This window comes from Spermophilus citellus (genome assembly GCF_964194105.1).
Source record: "Spermophilus citellus genome assembly, chromosome: 13".
Classification (NCBI taxonomy): Eukaryota; Metazoa; Chordata; class Mammalia; order Rodentia; family Sciuridae; genus Spermophilus; species Spermophilus citellus.
The window spans coordinates 52186404-52199497 of NC_138193.1; the positions used below are offsets into that span (position 1 = coordinate 52186404).

Below are 13094 nucleotides of genomic sequence, written 5' to 3' on the forward strand. Positions count from 1 at the left end.
GACCCTCCCAGTGGGAGTGACACCTTGCATCTTGAATCTGCCAGGGAACTTTCTGGACCACACATACTCTCTTGCCTTTCATCCTTTGGGTCCACAATTGTATTGGATATTAAAGAGCAAACAGAAACTTGTTTTTATCCTTAAAGAAATAAAAAGCGGGAAGATAGGAAGTCACCCATGAGACCTTGAAAGAATAATAAAAGAACATATATTCTTTAATGGTAATATCAAATGGCTGAAAGTATATGCTGCAGAAGGGAAACTCCCAAGCAGCTGTGGTGGGGGTGGGGCGGGGGCTTCCTGGAGGAAGGAGAATGTGTGCTATACACAGAATGATTGTAAAATTCGTTTTGTAAAGTAGGAGCTGGGGGTGTGGTGGGTACTGGCTGCAAAAATTCTGACCTTTCTTTCCCCCAGCAATAAATTGTTTCTATAGACCAGAGCCTCTAGAGGTTCTTGTGGGAATGGGACCCATACTGGAGTAGGGGCAACAAGGTACCCAAAACCTCACAGGTACTGTGAAGAGTTCATTTATTGGGATGATGGAATCGCTGTGAGTAGCAGGGAAAATCCAGATGGAAAGGTCTAGTGGGCTGCTGGGGAAAATAAAAAAAAAAAAGATGTGGTATAGCATTTTGGGCTGAACAAGTAGAATGAGCTACAGAGGTGGAGCCATGAGGAAAGAGGGGGTGCAGAAAGAGCTTTAGATACAGGGGAAGGAGAGAGAATAGGAGACCTGGAGCGCTGGAGGGGAAGTGCTTGGTGGAGTCACAGGAGCCGAGGGAGGGTCAGAGTAAGGAGTGGTTAGTGCTGCCCATGTCTCCGGTGCCTGCCACTGAGTGGCCCCTGAATTGAACTGGCCTGGTCAACAGTGTCACATACTCCAAAAAGCCCAAGAAAAGGGAAGGAAATGATAAGAGCAGCAGGAGGGACAATGGGAGGAATGTGAAGAGGGTCTGAAAGATAGTCTGTCCTGATGTTTTTCAATCGTGTGTGTGTGTGTGTGTGTGTGTGTGTGTGTGTGTGTGAGAGAGAGAGAGAGAGTCTGAATATACCCCTCCTCCCCCATGAGGGAAAATAATTTTAATTAACTTTATTAATTAAACTTTAGTTTATTTCTAATGAGAGACATTAAATATTAAGGAATAATGTTGGTCATATTTGAGCTCTGGAATACTGCAAATCACTAATGGTTAGTGTCAGCTACCATTTTTTTTTTTCATTCTCTTAAAAACCGGTTTTTCCCTCCTGGAAGGCCATAGTGCCCTGTTGAGAATGCATGAACTAGCTCCCAGCTGTGCCCAGGACTGGCTATGTGTGGCGGCCACCGTGATACCCAGGGCCTCTTTGTGTGGCGGCCACCGTGATACCCAGGGCCTGACAGCTCTCTCCAACTGTAGCCTGGGCTCCTCCCTCACCCACCTTCCTCAGTGGCCTGGGCAGTTGCTGTGCAGTGAGAAGCAGCAGATTTCAACATCCTTGGGATTCCCTGCTCAACTTCTTCTGCAGGGGCAATTGGAGAAAGGCCACACTGGACTAGCAAGTCCCCACAGGCCTCGGGAGGAATGAATCCCTGCTCCACAGCTGGGCCCAGCCCTGTGTGCAGTACCAGGAGCCTATTCATTGAACTCTTACCTGCTGAATGATTCACAGTCTCATCTCATTCAAGCTGCACAGTGACCCTGATGAAATGGAAACTATTTCCTGTTTTATTGATAGGATGGGGGGGTGAAGAAGGACAAGCAGCTTGCCAAGGGTCAGAGCACACAGGTGGCTGAGTCTGGATTCTAGCCCAGGCCTGTCTGACTCCCCGGCTTGAGGGCTTAGACACTTTGTTGGGTTTTCCTTATTTTCTCAGCCACTTCCCTGCCCCTCTCCAACTTCTAGGGATTCTATTTTGACTTCAGAGGAGGACACGGGTCTAAAGGCAATTTAATATTAGAATTAGAGATAAATGGGAACAGCTGCTGAGCCCAGCAACCCTAGAACTCCATCTATCCAGAGTTGACAAGAGGGGGCAGGATATTTCAAATGACCAGTGCCCAACCTAGATTATTGTGGCTGTGAGGGCCTGGGGCCAAAGCCTGAAGCCCTGTGCATGTGTCTCTTCTGCTCAAAGTGTGTGCAGAGTGAGAAACGTGTCTTTCAGAGGTCTAGAAAGTAGAGGGTGCCTTCTCCCCACCCTGGGCAAGCTCTGCACTCAGAATATCCCCCACCCTGGAATAATTGCCCGAAAGGATCACACCCACTATGTGGGACTATCACATACCCATGAGCCCTTGCTGAGAAGGCTTCAGGGCCCTCAGAGACCCTATTGTTGCTTGTTTCTATTCTTCCTGTTTGTATGCATAGTGCCCCCAGCACCACAGACCAAGCATTGAAACTGATATAAACTGTAGATGAGAATGTTCTAAGAGGCTCCTCTTAAACTATAAAGTGTTCTGGCAGGTACCATCTGCAAGATGGTGGGTTTTTCTGCAAGGCAAACTTTCTGAGGACAGCATCTGAGGAGACCCTGGAAGGGCCTCAATATAGCTGGCTCAAACCCATGCTGAAAAGAGAGTGGTGACCAGAAGTACAAATGGCTGAAAACAATTCCAGGCAGTTCCTAGAGGGGACTGGCTGAGGGCCAACTTGGAGGCAGTGGAGGAGAATACCTGAGGGCCTCCTGACCTGACTCCCTTTTTCTACTTCTGCCCCATCCTCCTGTAATCATCTCTCCAGCTAACTTTTCAAGGTATGACCAGCAAACGCCCAGTGAAGTCAGAAGGGTTTGACCATTGGCTAAAAGGCTCACTGTGGCCTGGACCACTTGTCTGGGTCCTCTGCCCGGAAAACTGTGAGAGAAGAGGGGCTTGAGTCAGACCTATTTGGAGCCTATTACACTATCAAAAGAATAGGAAGCATTTCCCTGAGCTAACAGACTCTGGGACCCACCTCCGGGAAGCCAGAGTTCTCAGAAGTATGCAGAATCCAAGAATTAGAAAATTCTAGTCAATTCTGGGCCTCCTTGGAGTAACAGAGGACAATGATGGAGAGTGGGAGACATCCCCCCACAAAGACTCTCAGGGTCCTACAATATCCACATCAAAGAGAGTGGGGGAGGGAACCCTTTAATAAAAGTATTTAATTTGTTGCAAGGAGTGTTTGCTTTATTGAGTTAGGAGATTAAAAGAGTGAAAATCTCAAATCCGCAAGGAATTTTCCCTGGCGGTGCTTTGTCGGGGTTATTAGTTTGGGGGATGTTTCAGGCCCTTGAAGGAGTCACTCCTGCATGGGTTTAAGTGGCTTTTTGAGCTCGGCTGAGCCTTGCCCCGTGCACATAATGGGGACTGTGTGTGCCGCGTCATTTCTAATGTGATCAATGCTGGTAGGTCAGGCTGTTAATAAGATAGATTTTTATTAACTCTCTCTTTAGCATTCCCATGAGAGAAATGCAGCTTGCCTTTTGCTGATAATGACCTTGCCTAAAGGGAGGGCTGGATCAGGTCGGGTGGGGGTGAAGTCCTCACCCTGAGTAAACAATTTGCCCAGAATTCCTTCCTGTATCAAGCCCACCTCTGCCTGATTGTAAGGGGAGGGATGGGAAAGGGTTGGAACCCACCCAAGTAAGGAGGGCCCTTTGGGGTTACTCAGAAATAACCAGAGCTTAACGCCTTCTAAGAGCTCTGAAAGCAAATTCCAAATCCAAGCTGTTCTGGCCTTAGCTCTGAGCAGACCAAGAGCGTGAACTTGCCAGAAGGCTCTTATGAGATACATAAGTACTGAGAACATTCTACAATGACAACAAAAGAGCAGAAAGAAGTGCATGAGAAGTGGGTCAGCTTAGTTGGGCCAAACCAGAGCAGTACATTTTCAAAAGCCCTGTATGGTTCTCCACACGTAGGCAGAGATGCTTTTTCACTCCACACAGGATAGAGGAGAAAGCCTGTACTTCCTGTCTCAACTCTGAATCTGTTCCCATTCAAGATCTTGTGTAATGCCCTCTTAGGATCATTTTTGCCTCTCAGTGTGGGGCAGAATGCATCTCCTGCCTTCCAGTGTCTCACCCCACCACCTGCTCCATAATCAACCTTATAGGGCCCTACATTAAAGTAGAGCAGACAGCTGAGAGCTCCCAGTGCAGAAGTCAACAAACTTTATTCATTCATTTGGGTAATGTTTACTAAGTGCTTACTATCTGCAAGCCCTGGGCCAGATGCTAGAGAAAGAAAAATGGCCAAGGCAATGCCAGCCTTGCTCTTTTGGACTCTTTTGGATACCCAGGGAAATAAGTAGGTTCTGGTAAGGGGGGGGGTGCTGTGAATGCACAGCATAGGTACATCTAACTCAAGCAGGAGGGGCTGAGGAAGGCTTCTGGGAGGAAGAGGTGTTCCCACTGAGAACTTAAGGATGGATCAGAGTTAGGTAAGAGAGGTCAGCAAAGGGGGAAGAGGCTCCTAGCCCAGGATAAGCAGACACATAGAGGAACAGACAGAAGTTCCTTGTGGCTGGACTAGAAAACAAGGGGCAGAGACTGATCATGCAAGTCCTATGCACACCATGCTGTGGAGTTTGAACTTGAAGCTGAGAGACTTAGAGGGCCACTGATGGGTTTTAGTTAGGAAAGGGGCAGAATTGCGTATGTATGTGAGAGAGATTATCTGACTTTAGTGTGGAGAATGGTAAAAGGAAGCAAGACTTGGCTAGGAGGCTGATCCAGGGAAGAGATAATGAAACCCTGGACCAAGATGTTGGCAATGGGGATAGAGAGAAGGGATGTACTTGAGATAGAACTTGAAACATAGTGTTGGAAGGACTTAGTGACATGTGGCATATGAGGGAGAAGGATAGTCAAGGGAAATGCCCAGATTTTCAGTCTGAGCAAATGGGTACCTCCTGGTAGTAGTTTAGGAAACATAAAGAGTAGTAAGGTTTTAACGTGTTGGGCAGTTTTGTTTGTTTGGGGGCCTGGTTGATGATGAGTTCTATCTTGTACAAGTTATGTTTGAGGAAACTCTAAATGGGGTTGTCTAGCAGGTCATCATATGGACATTGAGGTCTGGAGTTCAGTACAGAGGCAGAGAACTGGGAAGCATCAGATCTAGATGGAAATCAAATCATAGAAAAGTCTAGGGTTACCCCCAGGGTCTGTGAAGTGACAAGAGAGCCCAGGACAGAGCCCCAGACTTTCAGGATGGGTAGAGAAAGAGAATGAAGCCTGAGAGGGAGAAAACTGATAACTAGAAGGGGAAAGAGTAGGGGCTTTCTCTTGAAAACCAAGGGCAGTGAGATATTCAAAATGGAAAGAGGGGCCCACAAGGAGGGGAGGAACTGTAGAGTATACAGAGGGTAGAGCATGGAGAGCAGTCTCAGGTGGCAAAAGCCAGACAGCAGTGGGTTGAGAAGAGAGACAGAAGGAGAAGGTGGTTCAGCTAGACAGTTCTGCCAAGATGTCTGTCTGTGAAGGGCAGGAACAAAAGAAGTCTCTGGAGACATAAGCATGAGCTCAAGAGAGGTTTGTTTGTTTGTTTGTTTTTTAGAGGATGCTAGATTTGAACATACTTAATGCTGATGGGAAGAGACCAGAAGAGAGTTGTTTAAAAGGGCAACTGGATGGAGTCAGGTCCTGGGAGCAGGTGGAGGGGCTCCTTGCAGTGAGTTGAGAGAACTGTGGGCTAGACTTTGGTTTGAGGAGAGGGAAGTAGAAGAGCAGATAGATTGCTGGTATACCTGAGCCAGGGAAGCAGGTCTAGCCCCAAAGCCATAGCTGTCCGGTTTCATTGTAACGGAGTCATGCATGGAGATTTGCAGTCAGATGAAAGCCTTTTGAAGGCTACTTGATTTCCATCTTCGGCTGACCTACTGGTCTGAATTATCATGCTATTTGCCATAACCAAGCTGCTTTTATATCCAATATCTAACTTGGTTCCTTCCCTCTTTCTTCACTAAACACTAACACCTGAGGCTTATGCTAGGCTAGCAGGGATTTTTAAAAATAAATCTGAGCCAAGCACAGTGGTGCATGCCTGTTAATCCCAGCGGCTCAGGAGGCTGAGGCAGGAGGATTGAAAGTTAAAAGCCAGTCTCAGCAATTTAGTGAGGCCCTGTCTCAAAATAAAAAAATAAAAAAGGGCTAGGATGTGGCTCAGTGGTTAAGTGCCCCTGGGTTCAATCCCTGGTGAGAAAGAAAAGAGGATGAAGGGAAGAAGAAAAATAAATCTAAACTTGGATCAAATCCCAGGTAAAAGAATGCTTGTGGCCTGAGAGGCCCTGGGTTCCAGCCAGGGCCCTCATCTGCTAGCTGTGTGTACACAAAATAGGGGTTATCAAGGCACTCTTGTTCCCCCAGGGACTTAGTGATCACATACAGTTATCAGAGCTTAAGACAGGGCCACACAAGAGGAATCCAAAATCCTGCAGACAGGCTGGGGAAGCACCAGTCCACGATTAAGGTGACAGCCAAGCAGTGACACAGGCCACACATGGTTGCTCAGTATGGTAAGATTGAATTAGTTGGCAAGTAAGTGTTATAGGAAGTCTAATTAAGTGAGGAGAGACTAGACCATTCACATCTTCATCCTAGATGAAGTGTGACTGACTGGCAGCTCCTCAGAAACCCTGGAGGGTGGCTAGCAGGTGGATGACACAACCAGAGGCATACTTGGACAGTTCCTTGGCAGTTGTGAGAGGGGAGGAACCTACCATCAGACCACTTGCATGCCAAAACCTCAATTTAATTTTCCTGCCTATTTTTATCTATCTATCTATCTATCTATCTATCTATCTATCTATCTATCTATCATCTATCTATATCTATCTATCTATCCATCCATCCATCCAAAGCCATATCTACATATCTCTTTTTATGGAACATCTCAAACACAAAAAGTAGAGAGAATAATATAATAAATCCTCATGTATTTATCACTCAGCTTTATCAGTGATTAATATTTATTCATCTCCACTACCTTTTTTGTTTGCTCTTAGGAATTTGGTTTTGTTGCTTTATTTTGCTAGAGCATTTTAAAGATAATCCCAGGTGTTGTGAACATTTCAGTATGTATCTCTACAAAAATCAGACTTCTGATATAAATATAACCACAATGCCATTATCTCTCCTAACAAAATTGAGAATAATTCCTTAATGTGTGTGGATATTTAGACTAGAACCAAATTTCTCTTGCTGTCTCAAAAATATCTTTGTGCTGTTGGTTCATACGATTTAGGATGAAAACAACGCCTACACACTGATTTGGGTGCCTGTGTTTCCCACCTTATCAGAGTTAGAATTGTCACATAGCCAGAGGCCAGAGAAACAGTCCCCTGAAAATCCTTCAGCAACAGTATTTTATACTCAAGTCAAATATTCCTGTCTTGATGCCCATGTCTTAGTTCCTGTAGCTAAACTCAAGTGATCTCAGAGAAACCGTGAGTGATGCCCAAGGAGAAGAGCAATGTCACTGTCATTGTTAGGACATTTTAGGCTGCAAGTAACTGACTCCCACACAGCTAACTTATGCTGGACTAACCTCATAGCACACAGGGGCAGTGATCTCTCCAGTGCCTGCCCTCTTTCTCTACTTCTCTCAGGACTTTTTGTTTATCCTCTGCATCTGGTTTCTTCTGTCTTTGGCCAACCTCAGCCTCCATGTTTACATCTACTCAAGGGATCCTCCCACAGTGGATGCCTGTTCCTTATTCCCAATTCCAAATTCTTCAGAGATTGATCTGCCCAACTTTGACTGTCCCATCACTGTGGCCCAGATTAAAATTATGGGAGGGTATGGGGAGGACTATCCATGTCCTGGGAAAAACAACTCCATGGATGATAGGCAGAGAAGATACCTCAAATAGACCTTTAAAACTTAGTAGTAAAGATATGCACTTAATATGACCAATTTTTTGGCCACAGTGAATGCATTGAATGCCAACCAGGACTTTCAGGATGCTTCAAGTTGCTCTTGAGAGTTCAGATGGTGGAATTTTTGCAAATTCATCCAGCTCTTGGAGGAATCACACCCTGTATTTGTCTATGGAGATCTGATGTCCTGGCAGTACTCCATTAATCCCCAGAGCAGTGGAAAGGTAGAAGCTCTACCAGTGGGTCTGGTAGAACTTTGGAAAGTTTGTCTTATCTATACTGCTCTTCGTTCATTCTGAAAACAAATGAGGGAATGTTGTATTAGGTCCTATAGAAGAATTAAAATCAGTAAGGTAGGAATTTGTTCTCAAAGTGTTCCTGGCATCCCTGGCCAGAGGCCCTACTAGGGTTCCTTCCCATGAACTGATTTGTCCACATCAGAATAAAAAATTACATAAGAAGGAAAAAAATAATTTAATTACAGTTTGGTTCAAACTGGGAAGGCAGTTAATCTGCCTTCACCATCCTGTGGGAATGTTACAATTTATAGGATTAAAAGTCAGGAAATATGTATGTATAGATTTATCCAGGCTGTGCTAGCCAAAGGGATGGCATAATTTCAGTTTTTCAACCCTTGCTGGCACCTGCCCAGGCGTTGGGGCCAGTTGCTCAGTTTCCACTCTCAGCATGAGGAAATTCAGTTGCAGAAAATAATTTATCAGAAAATCAGGGACATTGGGGCTTTTAATTGTTTTATTTTTTATTTGTTCTGTTTATATATATATATATAAACAGAATATATATATATATATATATATATATATATATATATATATATGACAGTAGAGTATATTTTGACATATACATGGAGTATAACTTCCCATTTTTGTGGTTGTACACGATGTAGAGTTACACTGGTTGTGTATTATATATGAACATAGGAAAGTTGTTTCTGATTCATTCTACTATCTTTTCTATTTTCATTCCCTCTCCCTTCCCTTCATTCCCCTTTGTCTAATCCAATGAACTTCTATCTTCCCTCCCCTCCCTCTTATTGTGTGTTAGCATCCATATATCAGAGAGAACATTTGGTCTTTGTTTTTTGGGGATTGGCTTATTTCACTTGGCATGATAGTCTCCAGTTCCATCCATTTATTGGCAAATGTCATAATTTCATGATTCATTATGGTTGAGTAATAGTCCATTGTGTATATATATCACATTTGCTTTATTCATTCTTCTGTTGAAGGGCACCTAGGTTAGTTCCATAGTTTAGCTGTTGTGACTTGAGCTGCTATAAACATTGATGTGCTGTGTCACTGTAGTATGCTAATTTTAAGTCTTTTGGGTATAAACTGAGTCAAATGGTGGTTCCATTCCAAGTTTTCTGAGCAATCTCTATACTTTCCAGAGTGGTTGTACCAATTTGCAGTCCCACCATCAATGTGTGATTATACCTTATAAAGGGACTCTGTTTAAAAAGTACTAATGAGGGGAGGTGGCTCAAGCGGTAGCGCGCTCGCCTAGCATGCGTGCGGCCCGGGTTCGATCCTCAGCACCACATACAAACTAAGATGTTGTGTCTGCCGAGAACTAAAAAATAAATATTAAAAATTCTCTCTCTCTCTCTCTCTCTCTCTCTCTCTCTCTCCTCTCTCACTCTCTCTTTAAAAAAAAAAATAAATAAAAAGTACTAATGATTTAGTACAGATATTTTTTTATTGAGGGCCAGGTAGATTTTTTTTTTTTTTTTTTGCTCACAAATGATCTCCTCCTATACCTCTTCTCCCTTCCATTTTCCTCTTTTTAACAACCAGTAAGTATGTCAAAGAGTTCCCTAGCCATCTAGACATACAAAAACAGGCTGTGGGTGCTTGTAGCCAAGTAGGCATGGTTTCCAACCCCTGAGATATTTTTTTTTTAAAGAGAGAGTGAGAGAGGGGGAGAGAGAGAGAGAGAGAGAGAGAGAGAGAGAGAGAGAGAGAGAGAGAGAGAGAGAATTTTTAATATTTATTTTTTAGTTCTCGGCGGACACAACATCTTTGTTGGTATGTGGTGCTGAGGATCGAACCCGGGTCTCACGCACGCCAGGCGAGCGCGCTACCAGCTTGAGCCACATCCCCAGCACCCCCTGAGATATTTTAAAAGGCAGGTGTGTACTCAGACGCAGTAAAACTTGGGTCAATACTGGCTCAAAGGCCTTTGAGAACACAGGCTCAAAGGCCTTGCCCTCAAACCCTGTCTCTCATAAATTTCATAACCTTAGGCAGGCTTCTCATCTCTAAGAGTCTCAGTCTCCTCATCTGTACAATGAGAACATGGGATAGATTTGAGGATTTCATGAAATAATACATGTAAAGCACTTAGCATACACCTAGAACCTAGAAAGTGCTCAGTAAGTTTTAGCCATTAGTCTAAGATAGAGAGCCCACCCTCTGTCATTTTCATTATTAGTAATGCTATGTGATAAATGACACATACAGCAATGGCAGACAGAGGAAGAAGCAAGCTCTGAAACCTGGGCCCCTGGGGAGGCCTCACCATGAAAGAAGTAGCCTTGGACTAGGACCTAAATAGCAGAGGTGGAAGAGAGAAGACCTAGTAGAAGAGCAGGCCTCTCCTGACAGCAGTGAAGAGAAGGTTCCAGCAGACACTGAGGGAGACTGACGAGCCTATGAACACTATTCCCATGGGGTAACTACAGCTACCTCCTAGACACAGACAAGGGGCCCTTAGAGAGGTTTGGTTCCAGAAGAATTTCCCTGAAGGAGCCAGTTCAGGATTTGCCAGTAGCTTTGTCTGATGGCACTCATTTAGCTGTTGGATCCCCTCCCCTCTGAATGAAGGCATCATGGACTTTTTACCTGATGGTGGGCTTTGGAGCAGAGGCCAACCCTCTCCACTCACCACAGTTCCTGGAATGTATACCTCTGCCCCACCTTGCCAGATGCATGGCGGCAGTTACTCCCTCTCTGGGATGGGGTGGTTCTCCAGGAAGTCCTGAACTCTCTGCTTCACCAAGGCCCTTAGCCAAAGCTCTTGGGCAGCAAATGGAGAGGATTTCAATCACAGGGAGTTGTTCAGCCATGGGAGAGAGTGGGTTCTTTCCAGAACAGTCAAAGACAGAGGGCCCCATCTTTCTGGTCCAGGTCTCAGACATATCTCATCTTCAGAGATGGAGGCTTCCAGACATCTTATTCTAAGTCTTACACATTTGACTCACTTAGTTAATGTGCCTCATTCTGATACTAAGGGACTTACTGATGATAATTTAGCTTTCCCTGTGCATCCGCCTATAAGAAGAGAATGCAAGGGCTAGAAGAGTAGCTGGCCTCTAAAATTGTTATAAATCTCATTTTAAATAAAATAAGTTGGCCTTTAGGTTTATCTAGCAGCCCTCATGAATTTGGTTATCATTAGTCATCCTGTTTGGACCTCATCATCTCTGGGACACTAAAAAGACAAATTTCTTTCTTTCTTTTTTTGGCAGGGAAGTGGGGGTACCAGGGATTGAACTCAGGTGTACTCAATCACTGAGCCACATCCCCAGCCCTATTTTGTATTTTATTTAGAGACAGGGTCTCACTGAGTTGCTTAGTGCCTCACTGTTGCTGAGGCTGGCTTTGAACTCATGATCCTCCTGTCTCAGCCTTCCAAGCCTCTGGGATTAAGGCGTGTGCCACTGCACCTGGCTAAAAAGACAAATTTCTGAGTCTAGACTAGGGTGAATACCTCAGTAGGCCTGCGAGGTCTTGCTGGTGCTCATCAGCCCCTTCTTGGTACTTTTTAAATTTCTTATGTGTGTTGACACCAGATCTATGGATACCTGGTCTTTTATATGTTATAATTTTCAGATTCACTACTAAGTTTGGCTCGTGAATATATACACCATATTTGTAGCTTAACACTTAACACTTGTAGAAACAACTTGTTACATTATCTCACATGTATATTTTCACCCACGTGCTTTTATCCAGTATGGATTTACCAAGTAAATTGTAAAAATGGGCCAGAATTTGTTTAAGTGTTCCCCTTTTGAAAATAAAAATTTCTTCCATAGATCATTTCTTGGTAACTATTTCAAAGACAGACACTAGAGAGTACCTGATGTTTCCTCAGACATCCCTAGAAAAAAATTTAATTGGATCGTAAGTGAATTAACATGAGTTTTCATTTTCTGCTGAGTAATTCAGAGTCCTGATATGACTTACCTGTGAAGTAAAATAGCTTTGCTGGATAATGGAGAAAAGCTCACATTCATATTACTTATAAAAATGGATCTGTTAAAGTCACAACGTTTTTACAACAGGTCTTAGGCAGAAAGCAAAAACATGTCTTGATGCTTTGTAACCACACATGGGAGTCAGGCTTTTGGGTGATGGTGATGGGTGATGGGATGGAGTGGGAGAGCTACAGAATGGTCTGTACAGAATCAAGTCTAAGGCCACATTGGTAATGGCCACAGTGTGGGTGTGCACTTTGCAAATTTGGGGTGAATAAACTTAACTTCATGAAAGAAACAAAGTCACACAAATATAATTCTTCAAACAAATGTTTGAGACAACATGGCCTTAACATTAAAAGTTGCATTTTTGTTTATTTTGACAAACTAACCAGGACACAATTTAATAATAATGATATAAAAAGTAGGTATAAAAAGAAAGTACCTTATCTCTGATCACAATATGTATCTATTGTCTGCAGATTTACTCAAATCCACCTAATGCCAGATCGTTTTATTTCCTTCTCAAAGAACTACTGATGTCTGATTCTCTGCTCCCTGAGATTCTAATGTAATTAGACTGAGTTTCAGTCTGGATTTGGAAATCTGTAAAAAGCTGTCAGATGATCCTAATATAACCAAGGTTGAGAACCGCTAATACTTATTGTAGCCAGACAGGTCTCCACCTGAGGTGGTGGGTGGGGGGGACTAGAATTCAGGTCTCCTGGTGTTTAGCCCTTACCATATCTTCCTTGAAGCAGATAGGCTCCTGTTCTCACAGTCTGTGTTTTGAGTGTTGGAAGCTCTGGCTGTCCTGGGTGGCTCACCCCATGATGTTTTCTTCTGCTCTTTTTATTAACAGAACAGCAGTGACCTCTAATTGTCTCTATGACCAAGTTACTAGGTATAGAAAAAGCCTCAGTTCTGGACCCCCTCTGCGTGACAGAGAAAAGCCTTCTGTGACATGTGACTTTTCAAGGTTCTGTTCAGCTCCATCCAAGACAAGAAAGGGGCACCTGGTGCCGCCCC

General features: G+C 44.0%; 1 protein-coding gene across 3 annotated transcripts in view; it reads left to right on the plus strand.

Moving 5' to 3' along the window:
- Window positions 1-13094, plus strand: part of SLC4A5 (solute carrier family 4 member 5) — a 128162-nt gene that overhangs the window by 59793 nt on the left and 55275 nt on the right. The window lies entirely within an intron of this gene.